Here is a 20,764-nt window from a genome sequence, read left to right on the forward strand (position 1 = left end):
AGTTGTAGCTTGAAATGATCCGGAGGCATAGAATGAAAGTGCAGCTGTAACCTTCACTTCAACTGGCAAAGCAGTCCTCCTGACGCTTCTCGGCTGCAGGTCTGGTTTCACCAACTCACAACTTCTTTGCAGAAACGTAGTCTTCTGACACAGTCTGAATCACTCAGGTGCAGGTACGAAAGCCTGTCTCGATATACGCAAGGTAGGTAAGGCCTCCTGCCCAGCACCCTATGGGCTCTGATGTTGCTGATGCGATGAGCTCTAAACAATTGTCTCCTATGTAGCACCATGATGCAGAAGGCTCGCACATGGTATGGCATTGTCAGTATTGCCCCCATACTTAAAGTTAAACTTTCAAAGAAGCTCAAAACGGCAAGAAAGTAGGCAGCGCAGGTTCGCAGTTCTCTCTCTCCCCAAGGTCTGTATGGGTAGACCACACACAAAGGTCTTGTGACCTCTCCTCTCTCTCCCCCCTTGAGTCTTGTGACCTCTCCCTCCCCGGGCTACAAGCCGTAAGATTGTCTCTCTCTCTCTCTCTCCCCCTTCCCCTCCCCCTCCCCGGGCTAGAAGCCGTAAGTTCGACTGTCTCTCTCCCTCCCCAGCTACAAGCCGTAAGATCGGCTATCCGGCTATCTCTCCCTCCTCTCCTCTCTTCCCCCCCTGTCCCCCCACCCCCACCCCGCCCCCACACAGCTTGTTTTGTAGCCGAACCCCGAGCCACTGTGTCCGGAAGTGAGGCCAATTCTGCCGGGCAAATCTACAACCCTCCAGGTCTTCTTCAAGACATTCGGTAGTGGCGTGTGAGTGAGTTAAAAAATGAGAACATTTGTGAAATCCAACAAATTTACACTTCTACGTTGACAGGTAAAAAAAAGTTGAACTTTATTATTGATTTTGACAGTGTTCTTGACTCCCTCCAAAATCTTCGATTTAAAAACAATGGCGTCTTTTCAGTGCAGATTTGTGAATGTGCGCTGGTTTCTTAACTCACCAGAAGATTTTTTTTGGGAGTGGCCAGATACGCCAACGTAACGGAGAAAAATGTTGGCCAAACTGCGAACAATAGAAAAAACTGGCGCAGACATGAGGGAATACCCCCTCTGAGGTGAAAAAAAACTGGCCTAGAAAAATCGTAACTAAGTCCGGCGCAGATCGCAGGGAGAAAGTTTGAAAATAAAAATGCCAAAAATTTAACTCAATACGCCAAAAAAAGCAGCTTACTCCAAAAAAACGGCGCAAATCACTGGGGAAAATTGAGCCCAATATGTTATCTTATTGTGCTTTGATTTTTACAATGTTATTACTAAATTTATTTTCTGCATTTTTATTTACCGGGAACGGTAGCATTAGTGGTTATGTTACTGGACTCGTAATCCAGAGACCTGGACAATGATCCAGAGACATGAGTGTAAATCCCACCATGGCAGTTGGGGATTTTAAATTCAGTTAATTACATAAATCTGGAATAAAAAGCTAGTGTAAGTAATACCAGATTGTTGTAAAAACCCATCTAGTTCACTAATGGAAGGAAATCTGCCGTCCTTACCCGGTCTGGACTATATGTGACTCCAGACCCACAGCAATTTTTCTTGACTCTTAACTGCCCTCTGAAATGGCCCAGCAAACCTAGTTGCAGCAAACCATCACCACACGGATCGCAGCGGTTCAAGAAGACAGCTCTCCACCATCTTCTCAAGGGAAATTAGGGATGGGCAATAAATGCTGGCCTTGCCAGTCGCGCCCACATTCCAAAAATTAATTATGAAAATTCTATTTGTAGTGGAGGAGGCTCATGTGAAGCATAAACACCAGTTGGGCTGAATGGCCTGTTTCTATGCTGTAATTTCTATGTATAATGCATCTTTAATGCAGAAAAACATCCCATGGTGTCTCACAGAGGTGCAACCAGCAACAAATTGCATTCACATAGCACCTTTCCCAAGGCGCTTCACAGGAATGAGCACTATCAAACAAAAATTTGACACCGAGCTGTATAAAGAGATATTTGTACAGGTGACCAAAAGCTTGGGCAAAGAGGTAGGTTTTAAGGAAGATTTTAACTGCGTGCAGTTCTGGTCACCTCATTACAGGAAAGATGCGATTGCACTCGAGAGGGTACAGAGGAGATTTACAAGGATGTTGTCTGGACTGGAGAATTTTAGCTTTGAGGAAAGATTGGAAAGGTTGGGTTTGTTTTCTTTGGAACAGACGAGGCTGAGGGGAGACCTTATTGAGGTGTATAAAATTATGAGGGGCCTAGATAGAGTGGATAGGAAGGATCAATTTCCTTTAGCAGACGAGTCAATAACCAGTGGGCATAGATTGAAAGTAATTGGCAAGAAGTTTAGAGGGGATTTGAGGGGACATTTCTTCACCCAGCGGGTGGTGGGTGTCTGTGGGGGTCTGGAACTCAATGCCTGAAAGGGTGGTAGAGGCAGAAACCCTCATCACCTTTAAAAAGTACTTAGATGTGCACTTGAAGTGCCGTAACCTGCAGGGTTACGGACCAAGGGCTGGAAAGTGGGATTAGGCTGGATAGCTGTTTGTCGGCCGGCGCGGACACAATGGGCTGAAATGGCCTCCTTCTGTGCCGTAACTCACTATGATTCTATGATTAATGGAGGAGCTAGAAGTGAAGAGGCTGACGGGGACTGCAAAAATATGGTGGGACAAGACTATGGAGGGATTTCAAGATGAGGGGTAGAATTTTAAATTGAATGCACTGGGGAGTCAATGTTTGTCAATGAGGAGGGGGTGGTGGCCAATAAGGATGTAAGGGGAGAAACTCCGAACATATGTGTAATGATGCGACGAGAGGTTGGCATTGGGCCTCACTTGCAATGAAACAGGTGAGGTGCGGACTCCGATCGGACATCCTGCCGCCGCTCGCTGGGCGGGTCTTGAGAAATTCCTGCCGCTTCCAATGTCAAGATGGTTCACAGGTAGATCCTGGGGAGGGGAAAGGAGGTGAGGTGGGGGGAGAGGCAAGCGTGGATCAACACGCCCGCTCCTCCCGAATCCATAGAAATTGAATATTTGCTAAGTTTTGTGGCCAATTTTTGAGCGGCCTCCAGCTGTCTCTTTAAGGATCGAAGGTAGGCTGCTCAAGACCCGGTAGAATGAGGTGGAGCTTGCACGGCACAAACACTGCTCACTTGTACCTGTATATTGCGTTGGGTTTGAAACAACCTGTGTTAGGACCTCGATTTGCATATGCAAGGTGCAGAGCACCTGTTTCAAGCAGGCATCCCGGACACCTGAAAGGTGCCCGCACCCAAAATAGTGACCTACTTACGTACAGTGCAGATCAGGCATGAGAGGTTGTCAAGCTAATTTTGTAGGCCCAAGGACCATTTTGTTAGGTTCAGAATAACTCCACGAGACTGTGTTGTAAACTCAAACCATTGTGACCTTGGTCTCTTTAATGTGACTCCAAAGTGAGGCAGCAGCGCGGTGGATTGCTTTTTATACCTGTTTGCCCCAGGATGCACAGGTGACCCATAGGTCTCCCACAGGTGTGCCCCCTGGTGGCAAGTCTTACACGTTGGTGAGGTTTGCATACATAACATCACTTCCCCCCCAAAGTCTTATGTACAAGTTATTTATAGGTTGAGGCGATCTGGCGCTCTGCGTTCCCGGGTCGATCTCCTGAGTTGAAGTCCTGGCATGGGTGAGTTGGTCAGATCATTGCTGCACTGCGGTGTGGCTGGTCTGATCGGACTGTCGGGCATGGTGGGTTCATCCTCGTGGTTGACAGCGAGGTCAATTGCTGGTTGGGTGTGTGTTGGTGGATCATAGATGGTAAAGTCTTCTTCAAACTGTTCTTGGTGGTCCGTGAATCACAGTTTTGTCTGATCCAAGTGCTTTCTGCACGTTTGCCCATTTAACAATTTAACAACAAACACTCTATTCCCCACCTTGGCTAAAACAGTGCCAGCAATCCATTTGGGCCTGTGACCGTAATTTAGAACAAACACCGGATCATTAACCTCAATGTCACGCGATACAGCCACGCTATCATGGTACATGTTTTGCCGGTGCCGCCGGGTTTCTACATGATCATTGAGATCCGGATGGACTAAGGAGAGCCTGGTTTTGAGTGCTCTCTTCATTAACAATTCTGCAGGGGGAACCCTGGTGAGCGAGTGGGGGTGCGTCCGGTAGCTGAGCAGGATCCGAGGTAACCGGGTCTGCAAGGAGCTGTCCGTTACGCGTTTCAAGTTCTGCTTGATGGTTTGGACTGCCCAATCTGCTTGACCGTTGGATGCAAGCTTAAATGGGGCAGACCTGACATGCTTGATGCCATTGCGGGTCATGAACTCGTTGAATTCCAAGCTGGTGAAATATGGTCCATTGTCACTAACAAGGACATCGGGCAAACCATGGGTGGTGAACATGGCCCTGAGGCTTTCAATGGTGGCAGTGGACGTACATGATGACATTATTATACATTCAATCCATTTAGAGTAAGCGTCCACTGCTACTAGAAACATCTTTCCTAGAAAAGGGCCAGCAAAATCTACGTGGACCCCGGACCACGGTTTGGAGGGCCATGACCACAGGCTCAGTGGGGCCTCCCTGGGTGTGTTGTTCAACTGTGAGCAAGTGTTGCATTGGTGTACGCATGACTCCAATTTGGAGTCAATGCCGGGCCACCAAACATACGACCTGCCGATAGCCTTCATCATGACTATGCCTGGATAGGTACTGTGTAGGTCGCGTATAAATGTTTCCCTGCATTTTTTGCAAGACCACGTGATTCCCCCATAGGAGACAATCCGATTAGATGGACAATTCATCCTTGCGTTGGTGAAACGGCTTAATTTCCCCTTGCATTTCCCCGGGAACCGCCGACCAGCTCCCATTGAGGGCGCAGCTTTTTACTAGTGATAGCACAGGGTCTTGGCTCGTCAAGGTCCTGATCTGGCGAGCCATGACGGGTGACCCCTTGCTCTCAAAAGCATCCATTACCAGAAGCAAGTCTGCGGGTTGCGCCATTTCCACCCCGGTGGTGAGCAATGGCAACCGACTGAGGGCGCCAGTGCAGTTCTCAGTGCCTGGTCTGTGGTGATTACAGAGTCATACGCAGACAATGTTAGTGCCCATCTTTGGATGCGGGACGAAGCGTTGGTGTTGATATCTTTGCTTTCTGAGAGCAGTGAAGTAAACGGTTTGTGGTCGGTTTCGAGCTCGAACCGGAGACCAAATAGATATTGGTGCATTTTCTTAACCCCGTATACACATGCTAACGCTTCTTTCTCAACCATACTGTAGGCTCTTTCAACCTTGGATAAACTTCTGGATGCATATGCACCCAGTTGCAGTTTGCCTGACACATTTGCTTGTTGTAACACACAGCCGATCCCGTACGACGACGCATCACAAGCTAGTACTAAACGTTTATATGGGTCATACAATACAAGTAACTTGTTAGAGCAGTGCAGGTTTCTGGCCTTGTTAAAGGCTCTCTCTTGAGATTACCCCAAACCCAGTCATCACCCTTGTGTAGCAATAAATGCAATGGTTCCAGCAAAGTGCTCAGTAGAAAGTTACCAAAATAGTTGAGGAGTCCCAGGAACGAATGCAGCTCTGTCACATTCTGTGGTCTGGGTGCATTCTTGATGGCCTCCGTCTTGGAGTCCGTGAGTGTGATGCCATCTGCCGCAATCTTTCTCCCCAGAAATTTGACCTCTGGCACCAGGAAAGCACATTTGGAACATTTCAGCCTGAGTCCCGCTCTGTCCAGTCACTTTAGAACCTCTTCCAGGTTGTACAAGTGTTCGGTGGTGTTGCGACCAATGATGAAGATGTCATCCTGGAACACCACTGTGCATGGAACCGATTTCAGCAGACTCTCCATGTTCTTCTGGAAGATGGCTGCAGCCGAGCGAATCCCAAAGGGGCATCTGTGGTACACGAACAGTCCTTTGTGTATGTTGATGCACATCAATTTCTTTGACGGTTCAGCCAGCTCCTGTGTCTTGTAAGCAGAGGTTAGATCTAGCTTGGTGAATGACTTTCCCCCTGCTAGCATTGTGAATAGGTCCTCCGCTTTGCGTAGTGGGTACTGGTCCTGTAACGAGACTCGGTTGATCGTTACCTTGTAGTCCCCGCAGGTTCTGACCGTCCCATCGCTTTTTAACAGCGGCATGATTAGACTGGCCCACTCATTGAACTCGACTGGTGATATGATCCCCTCTCGTTGAAGTCTGTCCAGCTCGATCTCGACTTTCTCTCGCATCATATGTGGGACTGCTTGGGCCTTGTGATGAACGAGCCGTGTCCCAGGAACAAGATGGATCTGCAACTTGGCACCAGTGAAGTTGCCGATGCCTGGCTCGAATAACGCCGGGAATTTGTTTAGCACTTGGGTGCATGGGCGTCATCCTCCGAAGACAGCACTTTGATGTCGTCCCAGTTCCATCGGATCTTTCCTAGCCAGCTTCTGTCAAACACCGTTGGGCGATCGCCTGGTACAATCCATAGTGGTAAATCATGCACCATTCTGTCGTACGATACTTTCACTGCCGCACTGCCGATAACAGGTATGAGTTCTTTGGAGTAAGTGCGCAGCGTTGTGTAAACATTGGGCTCAGTTTTGGCCTCTGTGCCTTGTTGCCCCACAGTTTCTCAAAAGCCTTCTGGCTCATGATTGATTGACTCGCCCCCATATCCAATTCCATGGAGACTGGAATGCCGTTAAGTTTAACTTTTTACATTATAGGAGGTCTTTTGGTGGTGAAGGTGTCTATACCATACACTTCCTCTTTATCCTCAGGTTGAGTTGTCTCTCGCTGAATCACGTTCAACGTGATTCGCGCTGGATCGGTTGTCCTCTGCTGATTCTGCCACGTGGTGAGTCAGAGGTCACTTGTATTGTGTTCCTAACACAGATGAGACTGCACACAGGGAGGTTAAAGTAACAGTGACCTCAGTGTTTATTAAGACATTCCAGAGTGAGGAACAGGCCTTAGGGGACGGCTTATATATAGTGCTCCCAAGGGATGCTGGGATCCCTTGGGACTTCAGGGGATACACTCCCTGGTGGCGGAACATGGGAGTGCATGCTTTACAGATAAACAACATCACTCCCCGCCAACGTCAAAGTGAAAACTATTTACAAGGTGAGGTGGTCGGGAGCCTTTCTTTCCCTGGTGAACCGCCTCGTTACAAATGTCTGTTCTGGTGTGTTGGCTGTGCCCTCGCTGGGCTGGCGTGTTGTTGGCCCTGCAGGGCTGCTGGGTGAGCCTGGCCTTGCTGGGCTGTTGTGCGTGATGGGTTCAATTTCCTGGTCAGGGGTGGCATTGTTGGTCCTTTGGGTGTGTGTTGTGGGCTCGAAAAAGGTGCTGTCTGCTGTGGGTTGTTCACGGCAGTCTGTGAACCACAGCCTAGGTGCTTTCTGCAAATTTGTCCATTGTCTAGCTTGACTACAAATACCCTACTCCCTTCTTTAGCTATCACCGTGCCTGCGATCCACTTGGGACCATGTCCATAGTTTAGCACATACACAGGGTCATTCATTCAGATCAATTTCCCGTGACACAGTGACGCGACCATCGTTTACCTTTTGTTGCTGCCGCCTGCTCTCTACCTGATCATGCAGGTTGGGGTGAACCAGCGAGAGTCTGGTTTTAAGTGTCCTTTTCATGAGTAGCTCAGCCGGGAGCACCCCTGTGAGTAAGTGGGGTCTCGTGCGGTAGCTGAGCAGTACTCGGGGCAGGCGGATTTGGAGTGAGCCTTCTATGACTCGTTTAAGGCTCTGTTTGATGGTTTGTACTGCCCGCTCTGCCTGTCCATTGGAGGCTGGTTTAACCGGGGCCGAGGTGACATGTTTGATCCCATTGCGGGTTATGAATTCTTTAAATTAAGCACTGGTGAAACATGGCCCGTTGTCACTGACCAGTATGTCAGGCAGGCCATGGGTGGCAAACATGGCCCTCAGGCTTTCAATGGTGGCGGTGGCTGTGCTTCCCGACATTATTTCATGTTCAATCCATTTTGAAAAAGCATCCACCACCACCAGGAACATTTTACCGAGAAACGGGCCCACATAGTTGGACATGGATCCTTGACCATGGTCTGGAGGGCCAGGACCACAAACTCAGTGGTGCCTCTCTGGGCGCGTTGCTCAACTGAGCACACATGCTGCATTGCCATACACAGGACTCGAAGTCAGGTTCGATACCGGGTCACCACAAGTGGGATCTGGCTATCGCTTTCATCATTACTATACCCGGGTGTATGCTGTGGAAATCTGAGATGAACGTCTCCCTGCCCTTTTGGGTAGCACTACGCCACAACAGGCAGTCTGCCTGAATGGACAGCTCGTCCTTTCGCCGCTGGAACAGCTTGATTAGCTCTTGCATTTCAACGGGGATGCTGGCCCAGCTCCCATGCAGTACACAGTTTTTTACTAGGGACAGCAGAGGATCTTGGCTGGTCCAAGTCCTAATCTGGTGGGCTGTGACAGGTGATTTATCATTTTCAAACGCTTCCATGAACATCAACAAGTCTGTGGGCTGCGCCACCAACAACAAGTTTTCAGGCTGCGCCATTTCAACCCCCGTGGTGGGCAATGGTAGCCGACTGAGAGCATTCGCACAGTTCTCGGTGCCTGGCCTGTGGCGGATGGTATAGTTATACACTGATAGCGCGAGTGCCCACCTTTGTATGTGGGCTGAGGCATTAGTATTTATTACCTTGTTTTCAGTGAACAGGGATATGAGGGGCCTGGGATCGGTTTCATAGAAACATAGAAACATAGAAAATAGGTGCAGGAGTAGGCCATTCGGCCCTTCTAGCCTGCACCGCCATTCAATGAGTTCATGGCTGAACATGCAACTTCAGTACTCCATTCCTGCTTTCTCACCATACCCCTTGATTCCCCTAGTAGTAAGGACTTCATCTAACTCCTTTTTGAATATATTTAGTGAATTGGCCTCAACAACCTTCTGTGGTAGAGAATTCCACAGGTTCACCACTCTCTGGGTGAAGAAATTCCTCCTCACCTCGGTTCTAAATGGCTTACCCCTTATCCTTAGACTGTGTCCCCTGGTTCTGGACTTCCCCAACATTGGGAACATTCTTCCTGCATCTAACCTGTCTAACCCCGTCAGAATTTTAAACGTTTCTATGAGGTCCCCTCTCATTCTTCTGAACTCCAGTAAATACAAGCCCAATTGATCCAGTCTTTCTTGATAGGTCAGTCCCGCCATCCCGGGAATCAGTCTGGTGAACCTTCGCTGCACTCCCTCAATAGCAAGAATGTCCTTCCTCAGGTTAGGAGACCAAAACTGTACACAATACTCCAGGTGTGGCCTCACTAAGGCCCTGTACAACTGTAGCAACACCTCCCTGCCCCTGTACTCAAATCCCCTCGCTATGAAGGCCAACATGCCATTTGCTTTCTTAACCGCCTGCTGTACCTGCATGCCAACCTTCAATGACTGATGTACCATGACACCCAGGTCTCGTTGCACCTCCCCTTTTCCTAATCTGTCACCATTCAGATAATAGTCTGTCTCTCTGTTTTTACCACCAAAGTGGATAACCTCACATTTATCCACATTATACTTCATCTGCCATGCATTTGCCCACTCACCTAACCTATCCAAGTCGCTCTGTAGCCTCATAGCATCCTCCTCACAGCTCACACTGCCACCCAACTTAGTGTCATCTGCAAATTTGGAGATACTACATTTAATCCCCTCGTCTAAATCATTAATGTACAGTGTAAACAGCTGGGGCCCCAGCACAGAACCTTGCGGTACCCCACTAATCACTGCCTGCCATTCTGAAAAGTCCCCATTTACTCCTACTCTTTGCTCCCTGTCTGACAACCAGTTCTCAATCCATGTCAGCACACTACCCCCAATCCCATGTGCTTTAACTTTGCACATTAATCTCTTGTGTGGGACCTTGTCGAAAGCCTTCTGAAAGTCCAAATATACCACATCAACTGGTTCTCCCTTGTCCACTCTACTGGAAACATCTTCAAAAAATTCCAGAAGATTTGTCAAGCATGATTTCCCTTTCACAAATCCATGCTGACTTGGACCTATCATGTCACCTCTTTCCAAATGCGCTGCTATGACATCCTTAATAATTGATTCCATCATTTTACCCACTACCGATGTCAGGCTGACCGGTCTATAATTCCCTGTTATCTCTCTCCCTCCTTTTTTAAAAAGTGGGGTTACATTGGCTACCCTCCACTCCATAGGAACTGATCCAGAGTCAATGGAATGTTGGAAAATGACTGTCAATGCATCCACTATTTCCAAGGCCACCTCCTTAAGTACTCTGGGATGCAGTCCATCAGGCCCTGGGGATTTATCGGCCTTCAATCCCATCAATTTCCCCAACACAATTTCCTGACTAATAAGGATTTCCCTCAGTTCCTCCTCCTTACTAGACCCTCCGACCCCTTTTATATCCGGAAGGTTGTTTGTGTCCTCCTCAGTGAATACCGAACCAAAGTACTTGTTCAATTGGTCCGCCATTTCTTTGTTCCCCGTTATGACTCAAATTTGTGGCCAAACAGGTACTGATGCATTTTCTTTACCCCGAACACACATGCTAATGCCTCTTTCTCAATCATGCTGTAGGCCCTCTCGGCTTTAGACAAGCTCCTGGAAGCATAGGCGACAGGTTGCAACTTCCCCGCAACGTTAGCTTGTTGTAATACACACCCGACTCCGTACGACGACGCATCACATGCTAGCACAAGTCTTTTACACGGGTTAAAAAATACAAGCAGCTTGTTGGAGCATAAAATGCTTCTGGCTTTCTTAAAAGCACTGACTTGTTTTTTTCCCCATAACCAGTTCTCACCTTTACACAATATCACATGTAGGGGCACTAAAAGGGTGCTTAATCCCAGTAGGAAGTTACCACAATAGTTGAGGAGTCCCAAGAACGACTGCAGCTCCATGACGTTCTGTGGCCTGGGCGTGTTCCTGATAGCCTCTGTCTTGGCATCTGTGAGCCGAATGCCGTCCGCCGCAATCTTTCTCCCCAAAAACTCCACTTCTGATGACATGAAGACACACTTTGGCCTCTTCAGCAACAGCCGTACGCGATCCAGTCGCTGGAGGACCTCCTCCAGGTTTTGTAGGTGCTCGGCGGTGCCCTGACCTGTGACCAATATGTCGTCCTGAAATACCACCGTATGTGGTACCGACTTGAGTAGGTGCTCCATTTTCTCTGAAAGATCGCTGCAGCCGACCGAATTCCAAACAGGCATCTGTTGTAGATGAACAGTTCCTTGTGCGTGTTGATGCAGGTGAGGCCCTTCAAAGACTCCTCCAGCTACTGCGTCATGTAGGCCAAAGTCAGGTCGAGCTTGGTAAACGTCTTGCCTCCTGCCAGTGTCGCAAATAGATCGTCTGCCTTAGGTGGCGGGTATTGGTCCTGTAGCGAGAAACGATTAATAGTTACTTTATAATCGCCGCAAATCCTGACCGTGCCATCACTTTTGAGTACTGGAACAATTGGGCTGGCCCACTTGCTGAATTCCACTGGGGAGATGATGCCCTCGCGTAGCAGCCTGTCCAGCTCGATTTCCACTCTCTCCCTCATCATGTGAGGTACCGCTCGCGCCTTGTGGTGAATGGGTCGTGCCTCTGGGACCAAGTGGATCCGCACCTTCGCCCCGGAAAAGTTTCCAATGCCTGGCTCAAAAAGGGAAGGAAATTTGTTAAGAACCTGGGTACATGAGGCCTCATCGACATGTGATAGTGCTCGGATGTCATCCTGGATTTTGCCCAGCCAGCTCCTTCCAAGCAGTGTGGGGTCATCGCCCAGGACAATCCAGAGTGGCAATTCGTGCACCGTGCCCTCGTAGGTGACCTTGACCATGGCGCTGCCCAGGGCAGTGATAAGCTCTTTGGTGTACGTTCTCAGTTTCGTGTGGATGGGGCTCAGGGCTGGTCTGAGTGCCTTGTTGCACCACAGTCTCTCAAACATTTTTTTACTCATACTGGATTGGCTAGCGCCAATGTCCAGTTCCATGGCTACGGGTAAGCCATTCAATTTTACATTTAGCATTATAGGTTGACATTTCGTTGAAAATGTGTGCACCCCATGTACTTCAGCATCTGCCTCCTCTCTCTCAGGCTTGGAATTGCTTTGATCCACCATGGACCGATCTTCCTCTGCCACATGGTGGTTAGCAGGTTTTGCAGAACTTGCAGCTCATCTGCAAGCTCATTGGAGGTGCCCCATTTTTCCACAGCTCTTGCAAACATACCCTTTGAAGCGGCATGAATAGGCTGAATGGAAGCCTCCACAATGCCAACAAGATGTGAATTGCCTTGCATTCATTCTTTGTTGGGGACTCTGAGTCATCTGGGTCACCTGAGGCCTGCTGGCAGTTGCAGACTCGTGGTTTCTGCCCTGTACATTTCTGCTTGCAAACACAGTTCCAGTTAATTTATTAACATTGCTAGCACTTGTGTGCTGAGAGATTTGTTTGGTGTTATCACTGGTGGACATAAACGCCTGTGGTATCGCAATTGCCTTACTGAGGGCCGGTGTCTCTACAGTCAAACCTTTTCGTAGGATGGTGTCGTGGCCAATGCCGAGTACAATAAAGCCTCTGAGCACTTGCTCCAGGTAGCCATCAAACTCACATTGTCCTTCAAGTCGCCTTAGCTCGGCGACATAGCTCGCCACTTCCTGACCTTCAGATCACTGGCACCTGTAGAACCGATACCTCGCCATCAGCACGTTCTCCCTCGGGTTAAGATGCTACTGAACAAGTGTACACAGCTCCTCATATGACTTATCTGTGGGTTTCACCGGAGCCAGAAGATTCTTCACGAGGCTGGTAGGTCAGTGCCCTGCAGACCGTGAGGAGGACGCTCTCCTTTTTACAGCGCTTCCTTCTCCGTCCAGCTCGTTGGCTACAAAGTACTGATCTAGCCATTCAACATAGGCTTCCCAACCCTCACCCTCCGACAACTTCTCCAGGATGCCCACAGTTTGCTGCATCTTTGCGTTGGATTCGTATACTCGTCGCCAGTTGTTGTGTTCCTAACACAGATGAGACTGAACACAGGGAGGTTAAAGTAACAGTGACCTCAGTGTTTATTAAGACACTCCAGAGTGAGGAACAGGTCTTAGGGGCCGGCTTATATACAGTGCTCCCAAGGGATGCTGGGATCCCTTGGGACTTCAGGGGATGCGCTCCCTGGTGGCGGAACATGGGAGTGCATGCTTTACAGATACATAACAGCTTGCACATTCGCTGTAGGTGCCCCATTGTTGCACAGTCCTTACACACATAGTGCTTGAATCGACACTGATGGGCTCTATGACTTCCCCTGCAGCGCCAGCATGGTGTTAATGGATTTGCATTTGCACCTCACAACCGCCTCTGAGTCACCCTAGGCCTGGCCTCTGCGGTCGTGTGGGCCCTAACATGTAGAGTTCTGCCAGCTGAAGGCATTATTTTATGCACAGTACTTTCCGGTGAGCTTCGACGCTGTGAAGCTATCTGTTTCGTGTTGTCGCTCATGGATATGAAAGCCTGGGCTATCGTGACGGTCTTGCTCAGATCTAGGGACTCGGCAGACAGCAGTTTGCAAAGGATGACCCCGTGGCCGATTCCCAGCACGAAAAAGTCCCTCAACATTTCCCCCAATGATCCTGTAAATTCACACTGTCCCGCAAGGCGTCTTAGGTCGGCGACAAAGTTCGCCACGTTCTGGCCCTCAGAGCGATGGTGCGCGTAAAAGCGATACCTTGCCATTAAGATGCTTGAGGTGTTCCCAAACCAGTGTACACAGCTCTGTGTAAGTCTTGTCCGTTGGTTTGTCCAGTGGCAGCAGATTTTTGAGGAGGCCATATATCGAAGACCCACATATGATGAGGAGAATTGCCCTGCGCTTGACTGCTGTCTCAGCCATGTCCAGCTCATTGGCCACGAAGTACTGGTCGAGACGCTCAACGAAGGCTTCCCAATCGTCACCCTCAACAAATCTCTCAAGAATACCAACGGCAGCTATTTCCGTGTGAAAGTTCGTGATCTTTAACTCATTGCCAGTTGTTAGGTTCAGAATAACTTCATGAGACTGTGTTGTAAGCTCAAACCATTGTGACCTTGGTCTCTTTAATATAACTCCAAAGTGAGGCAGCAGCATGGTGGATTGCCTTTTATACCTGCTTGCCCCAGGGTGCACAGGTGACCCTTAGGTCTCCCACAGGTGTGCCCCCTAGTGGCAAGTCTTACATGTTGGTGAGATTTGCATACATAGCACATTTTATGCCTGAAAAACAGCTGAAGGCAAGATAAATTTCTCCTCCACCGTGTGGGACAGGATATGTGTGGCAGGGATATGCACAGGTTGTAATTTGAGGAGGATGGAATGGTCAGCACAGGGAGTGCACTTAAACAGAGTCTTAAACGGAGTGCACTTAAACAGAGTGTTGAATCTTGGGAATTTGGAGAAAGTGGGAATTTGGAGGAAGGAAGTGCTGCTTTTTTCCTCCAATACTTGTAGTGCTTTGTGCTACAGGTAAACATTTAATTTAATCTACCGAGAACTACATCTGGTAATTAGTCAAAAATTAAACTGTAAGCTAAGTTAATTAAATACATAGGGGCAGAAATTCACCTGGTTTGCGCCTCCTGTTAGCACCTGCGGGGGGCAGCAACGGGTCGTTGTGGTTACCGATGCCCGCAAACTTCCCTGGCGGTTTTGCACTGGCGCTAACTTTTTACCACCTCGCTCTCTTGTGCCCCTTAGATCGTGATGTCATCCAGTCGCAGCGCCCCGTTAGCGCCCCGGATGTGATATCCGCTCCCGCCCTCTACAACATTGCCAGGCATCAACAACGGCAGCTATAGGAGGCGTAGTCACCTCGGCAGGCCGCTTGGGGAGGGATATTTAAAGGCAGTCGTAGTCAGGTATTGCAAAATTTATTTTTCTCCCCACGGTGCCTCCTGATTCCTTTTGATGCTATGACTCCTCAGCCCTGCACTCTCTTAGAGTGCTTAGGGCTGTTATGCATGTAGCTCATGTCCTAAGGCTCCACAGAGACAGCCTGAAGAGTGATTGAGCTCATCATTGGCCCTTCCCTTTAAACGAGGGAAGACGGCAGCGCTGTACTGAACATTGTTCAGCGCTCTGCCGATACCACCCGTCTCACTCACTTTCGCTCACTAAGGGAAGTGATAGCGCTTGATTTAGCGCTCCACTTCCCTGTTGGAGCACTAGCGTGGAAGTTCCGGGGATTAAATAAGGATTATCGCCTGCCGATACTTTTGCGCTTCCCCAAAAGTTATCGCCCTGGAAGGGGCGCTACGCAATTTCTAGCCCATAAACTATAATTAATTAAATAGTTAAAACAAGGTTATAAAAGAATGGCAGTGCAGGTGTTGTACCACAACTGCAGCATGTGGGAGTTTCTGTAGAGCATTGTGATCCCGGACGATCACATCTGCAGTAAGTATCTGCATCTCGAGGAATTTCAGCTCAGAATTGTAGAGCTGGAGTCTGAGGTGCAGACATTATGGGGCATCAGGGGTCAGGTGAAGGAAATTTAGAAATCGAAAGAGAAAAGTCAAGGCAATGGAGCAGTATCGCAATTTGGGTAAAGATAAGCAGTGTGTGACAGGAAGGGACAGAGAGTTTAAAGGTAATCATGCATCAACGAATAAGATAAAAGCAGGGAATAATGGTAAAAGGTTAAAACTAAAGGCCCTTTACCTGAATCCAGGAAGCATTGTAACAAAAAAGATGAATTAATGGCACAAATAGTGATAAAAAGTGATGAACTAATTGCCATTACAGATACATGATTGCAAGTTGACCAGGGTTGGGAACTAAATACTCCAGGGTACTTGACTTATAGAAAAGACAGGCAGCCTGGAATAGGAGAGGGTGGTAGCCCTGATAATTAAGGATGACATAAGGACAGTAGTGAGAAAGGATCTTGGCTCAGAAGATCAGGAAGTTGAATAAGTATGGGTGGAGATAATAAATAACAAAGGGCAGAAAACAGTGGTGGGAGTAGTTTATATGCCCCCTAACAGTAGCTATGCTGTTGGAAAGAGTAGCAATCAAAAAATAAGAGCAGCTTGTAGCAAAGGTAATGCAATTATCATAGGGAACTTTAATCTGATTATAGTCAGGAGGACGAGTTCATGAAATATATTCGAGACAGCTTCCTAGAACAATATAAAATGGAACCAACCACGGAACAGATTATTTTAGATTTTGTTTTGTGCAATGAGACTAGGTTAATTAGTAAACTTATAGTAAAGGATCCTCTAGGAAAGAGTGATCATAATATGCTAGAATTTCACATTGAGTTTGAAAGTGACACTCTTAAGTCCGACACTAGAGTCATAAACTTAACCAAAGCCAATTACATAGGTATGAGGGACGAGTTGGCTAAGGTAGATTGGGAAATTACATTAAAAGAAGAGGTGGCTGCAGAAATAGTGGACGCATTGGTTGTGATCTTCCAAAATTCCCGAGATTCAAGAATGTCCTTCCTCAGATTAGGAGACCAAAACCGAACACAATATTCCAGGTGAGGCCTCACCAAGGCCCTGTACAACTGCACTAAGACCTCCCTGCTCCTATACTCAAATCCTCTAGCTATGAAGGCCAACATACCATTTGCCTTCTTCACCGCCTGCTGTACCTGCATGCCAACTTTCAACGACTGATGTACCATGTCACCCAGGTCTCATTGCACCTCCCCTTTTCCTAATCTGCCGCCATTCAGATAATATTCTGCCTTTGTGTTTTTGCCACCAAAGTGGATAACCTCACATTTATCCACATTATACTGCATCTGCCATGCATTTGCCCACTCACCTAACATGTCCAAGCCACCCTGCAGCCTCTCAGCCTCCTCACGGCTCACACTGCCACCCAGTTTAGTGTCATCTGCAAACTTGGAGATATTACTCTCAATTCCTTCATCCAAATCATTAGTGTATATTGTAAAGACCTGGGATCCCAGCACTGAGCCCTGCGGCACTCCACTAGTCACTGCCTGCCATTCTGAAAAGGACCCGTTTATCCCGACTCTCTGCTTCCTGTCTGCCAACCAGTTCTCTATCCATGTCAGCACATTACCCCCAATACCATGTGCTTTAATTTTGCACAACAATCTCTTGTGTGGGATCTTGTCAAAAGCCCTTTGAAAGTCCAAATACACCACATCCACTGGTTCTCCCTTGTCCACTCTACTAGTTGCATCCTCAAAAAATTGCAGAAGATTTTTCAAGCATGATTTCCCTTTCATAAATCTATGCTGACTTGGACCAATCCTGTCATTGCTTTCAAAATGCGCTGCTATTTCATCTTTAATAATTAATTCCAAAATTTCCCCCACTGCTGATGTCAGGCTAACTGGTCTATAATTACCCATTTTCTTTCTCCCTCCTTTTTTAAAAAGTGTGTTACATTAGCTACGCTCCAGTCCATAGGAACTGATCCCGAGTCAATAGACTGTTGGAAAATGATCACCAATGCATCCACTATTTCTAGGGCTACTTCCTTAAGTACTCTGGGATGCAGACTATCAGGCCCCGGGGATTTATCGGCCTTCAATACCATCATTTCCCCAACACAATTTCCAGCCTAATAAGGGTATCGTTCAGTTCCTCCTTCTCACTAGACCCTCGGTTCCCCAGTACTTCTGGAAGGTTATTTGTGTTTCCTTCGTGAAGACAGAACCAAAGTATTTGTTCAACAGGTCTGCCATTTCTTTGTTCCCCATTAAAACTCACCTGAATCTGACTGCAAGGGACCTACGTTTGTCTTCACTAATTATTTTCTCTTCACATATCTATAGAAGCTTTTGCAGTCAGTTTTTATGTTCCCGGCAAGCTTCCTCTCGTACTCTATTTTCCCCCTCCTAATTAAACCCTTTGTCCTCCTCTGCTGAATTCTAAATTTCTCCCAGTCCTCAGGTTTGCTGCTTTTTCTGGCCAATTTATATGCTTCTTCCTTGGATCTAACACTATCCTTAATGTCCCTTGTTAGCCACGGTTGAGCCACCTTTCCTGTTTTATTTTGACTCCAGACAGGGATGTACAACTGTTGAAGTTCATCCATGTGATCTATAAATGTTTGCCATTGCCTATCCACCATCAACCCTTTAAGTATCATTTGCCAGTCTATTCTAGCCAATTCACGCCTCATGCCGTCGAAGTTAACTTTCCTTACGTTTGGGACCCTAGTTTCTGAATTAACACTGTCACTCTCCATCTTAATAAAGAATTCTACCATATTATGGTCACTCTTCCCTAAGGGGCCTCGCACAACAAGATTGCTAATTCAAGGAAAATGGCCAGAAAAAGCAGCAAACCTGGGAGAAATTTAGAATTGAGCAGAGAAGGACAAAGGGTTTAATTAGGAGGGGGAAGATAAGAGTATGAGAGTAAACTTGCAGTGAACATAAAACTGATTGCAAAAGCTTCTATAGATTTGTGAAGAGAAAAAGATTAGTGAAGACAAATATAGATTCCTTGCTGTCAGAATCTGGTGAATTTATAATGGGGAACAAAGAAATGGCAGACCAATTGAACAAATACTTTGGTTCTGTCTTCACTAAGGAAGACACAAATAACCTTCTGGAAATACTGGGGACCGAGGGTCTAGCGAGAAGGAGGAACTGAAGGAAATTCTTATTAGTCAGGAAATCCTTATTAATCAGGAAATTGTGTTAGGGAAATTGATGGGACTGAAGGCTGATAAATCCCCAGGGCCTAATAGTCTGCATCCCAGCGTACTTAAGGAAGTGGCCCGAGAAAGAGTAGATGCATTGGTGGTCATTTTCCAACATTCTATAGACTCTGGATCAGTTGCTATGGATTGGAGGGTAGCTAATGTAACCCCACTTTTTAAAAAAGGAGCGAGAGAGAAAACTGGGAATTATAGACCAGTTAGCCTGAAATCGGTAGTGGGAAAAATGATGGAATCAATTATTCACGGTGTAATAGCAGCGCATTTGGAAAGCAGTGACAAGATTGGTCCAAGTCAGCATGGATTTATGAAAGGGAAATTATGCTTGACAAATCTTCTAGAATTTTTTGAGGATGTAACTAGTAGAGTGGACAAGGGAGAACCAGTGGATGTGGTGTATTTGGACTTTCAAAAGGTCCCACACAAGGGATTAGTATACAAAATCAAAGCACATGGTATTGGGGGTAATGTATTAACGTGGATAGAGAAATGGTTGGCAGACAGGAATAAACGGGCCCTTTTCAGAATGGCAGGCAGTAACTAGTAGGGTACCGCAAGGTTCAGTGCTGGGACTCCAGCTATTTACAATATACATTAATGATTTAGATGAAAGAATTGAATGTAATATCTCCAAGTTTGCAGATGAAACTAAGCTGGGTGGCATTGTGAACTATGAGGAGGATGCTAAGAGGCTGCAGAGTGACTTGGACAGGTTGGATGAGTGGGCAAATGCATGGCAGATGCAGTATAATGTAGATGAATGTGAAGTTATCCACTTTGGTGGCAAAAACAGGAAGGCAAAATATTATCTGAACGATGACAGATTCCGAAAAAGGGAGGTGCAACGAGACCTGGGTGTCATGGTACACCAGTCATTGAAAGTTGGCATGCAGGTACAGCAGGCGGTGAAGAAGGAAAATGGCATGTTGGCCTCCATAGCTAGAGGATTTGAGTACAGGAGCAGGGGGGTGTTACTGCAATTGTACAGGGCCTTCATGAGGCCCAACCTTGAATATTGTGTACAGTTTGGTCTCCTAATCTGAGGAAAGACATTCTTGCTATTGAGGGAGTGCAGCGAAGGTTCACCAGACTGATTCCCAGGATGGCAGGACTGACATATGAAGAAAGACTGGATCGGCTAGGCTTATATTCACTGCAATTTAGAAGAATGAGAGGCGATCTCATCGAAACATAAAATTCTGATGGGATTGGACAGGTGAGATGCAGGAAGAATGTTCCCGATGTTGGGGAAGTCCAGAACCAGAGGTCACAGTCTAAGGGTAAGGGGTAAGCCATTTAGGACCGAGATGAGGAGAAACTTCTTCACTCAGAGAATTGTGAACCTGTGGAATTCTCTGCCACAGAAAGTTGTTGAGGCCAGTTTGTTAGATATATTCAAAAGGGAGTTTGATGTGGCCCTTACGGCTAAAGGGATCAAGGGGTATGGAGAGAAAGCAGGAATGGGGTACTAAAGTTGCAAAAATGATCAGCCATGATCATATTGAATGGTGGTGAAGGCTCGAAGGGCCGAATGGCCTTCTCCTGCACCTATTTTCTATGTTTCTATGTTTCTATGAAAGCACGAAATATAAAAGCAGATAGTAAGAGTTTCTACAAGTACATAAGAAGGAAAAGAGTGGCTAAAGTAAATGTTGGTCCCCTAGAGGATGAGACTGGGGAATTAATAATGGAGAACAGGGAAATGGCAGAGATGTTGAACAAATATTTTGTGTCGGTCTTCACGCTAGAAGACACTAAACACATCCCAATAGTGGATAATCAAGGAGCTAAAGGGAGGGAGGAACTTAATACAGTCACTATCACTCATGAAGTAGTACTCAGTAAAATAATGGGACTAAAGGCGGACAAATCCCCTGGACGTGATGGCTTACATCCTCGGGTCCTAAAAGAAGTGGCTGCAGAGATAGTGGATGCATTGGTTGTAATCTACCAAAGTTCCCTGGATTCTGTGACGGTCCCAGCAGATTGGAAAACCGCAAGTGTAATGCTCCTATTTAAAAATGGAGGCAGATAAAAAGCAAGAACCCATAGAC

Source organism: Pristiophorus japonicus, chromosome 9, assembly GCF_044704955.1.
Source record: "Pristiophorus japonicus isolate sPriJap1 chromosome 9, sPriJap1.hap1, whole genome shotgun sequence".
Taxonomy (NCBI): domain Eukaryota; kingdom Metazoa; phylum Chordata; class Chondrichthyes; family Pristiophoridae; genus Pristiophorus; species Pristiophorus japonicus.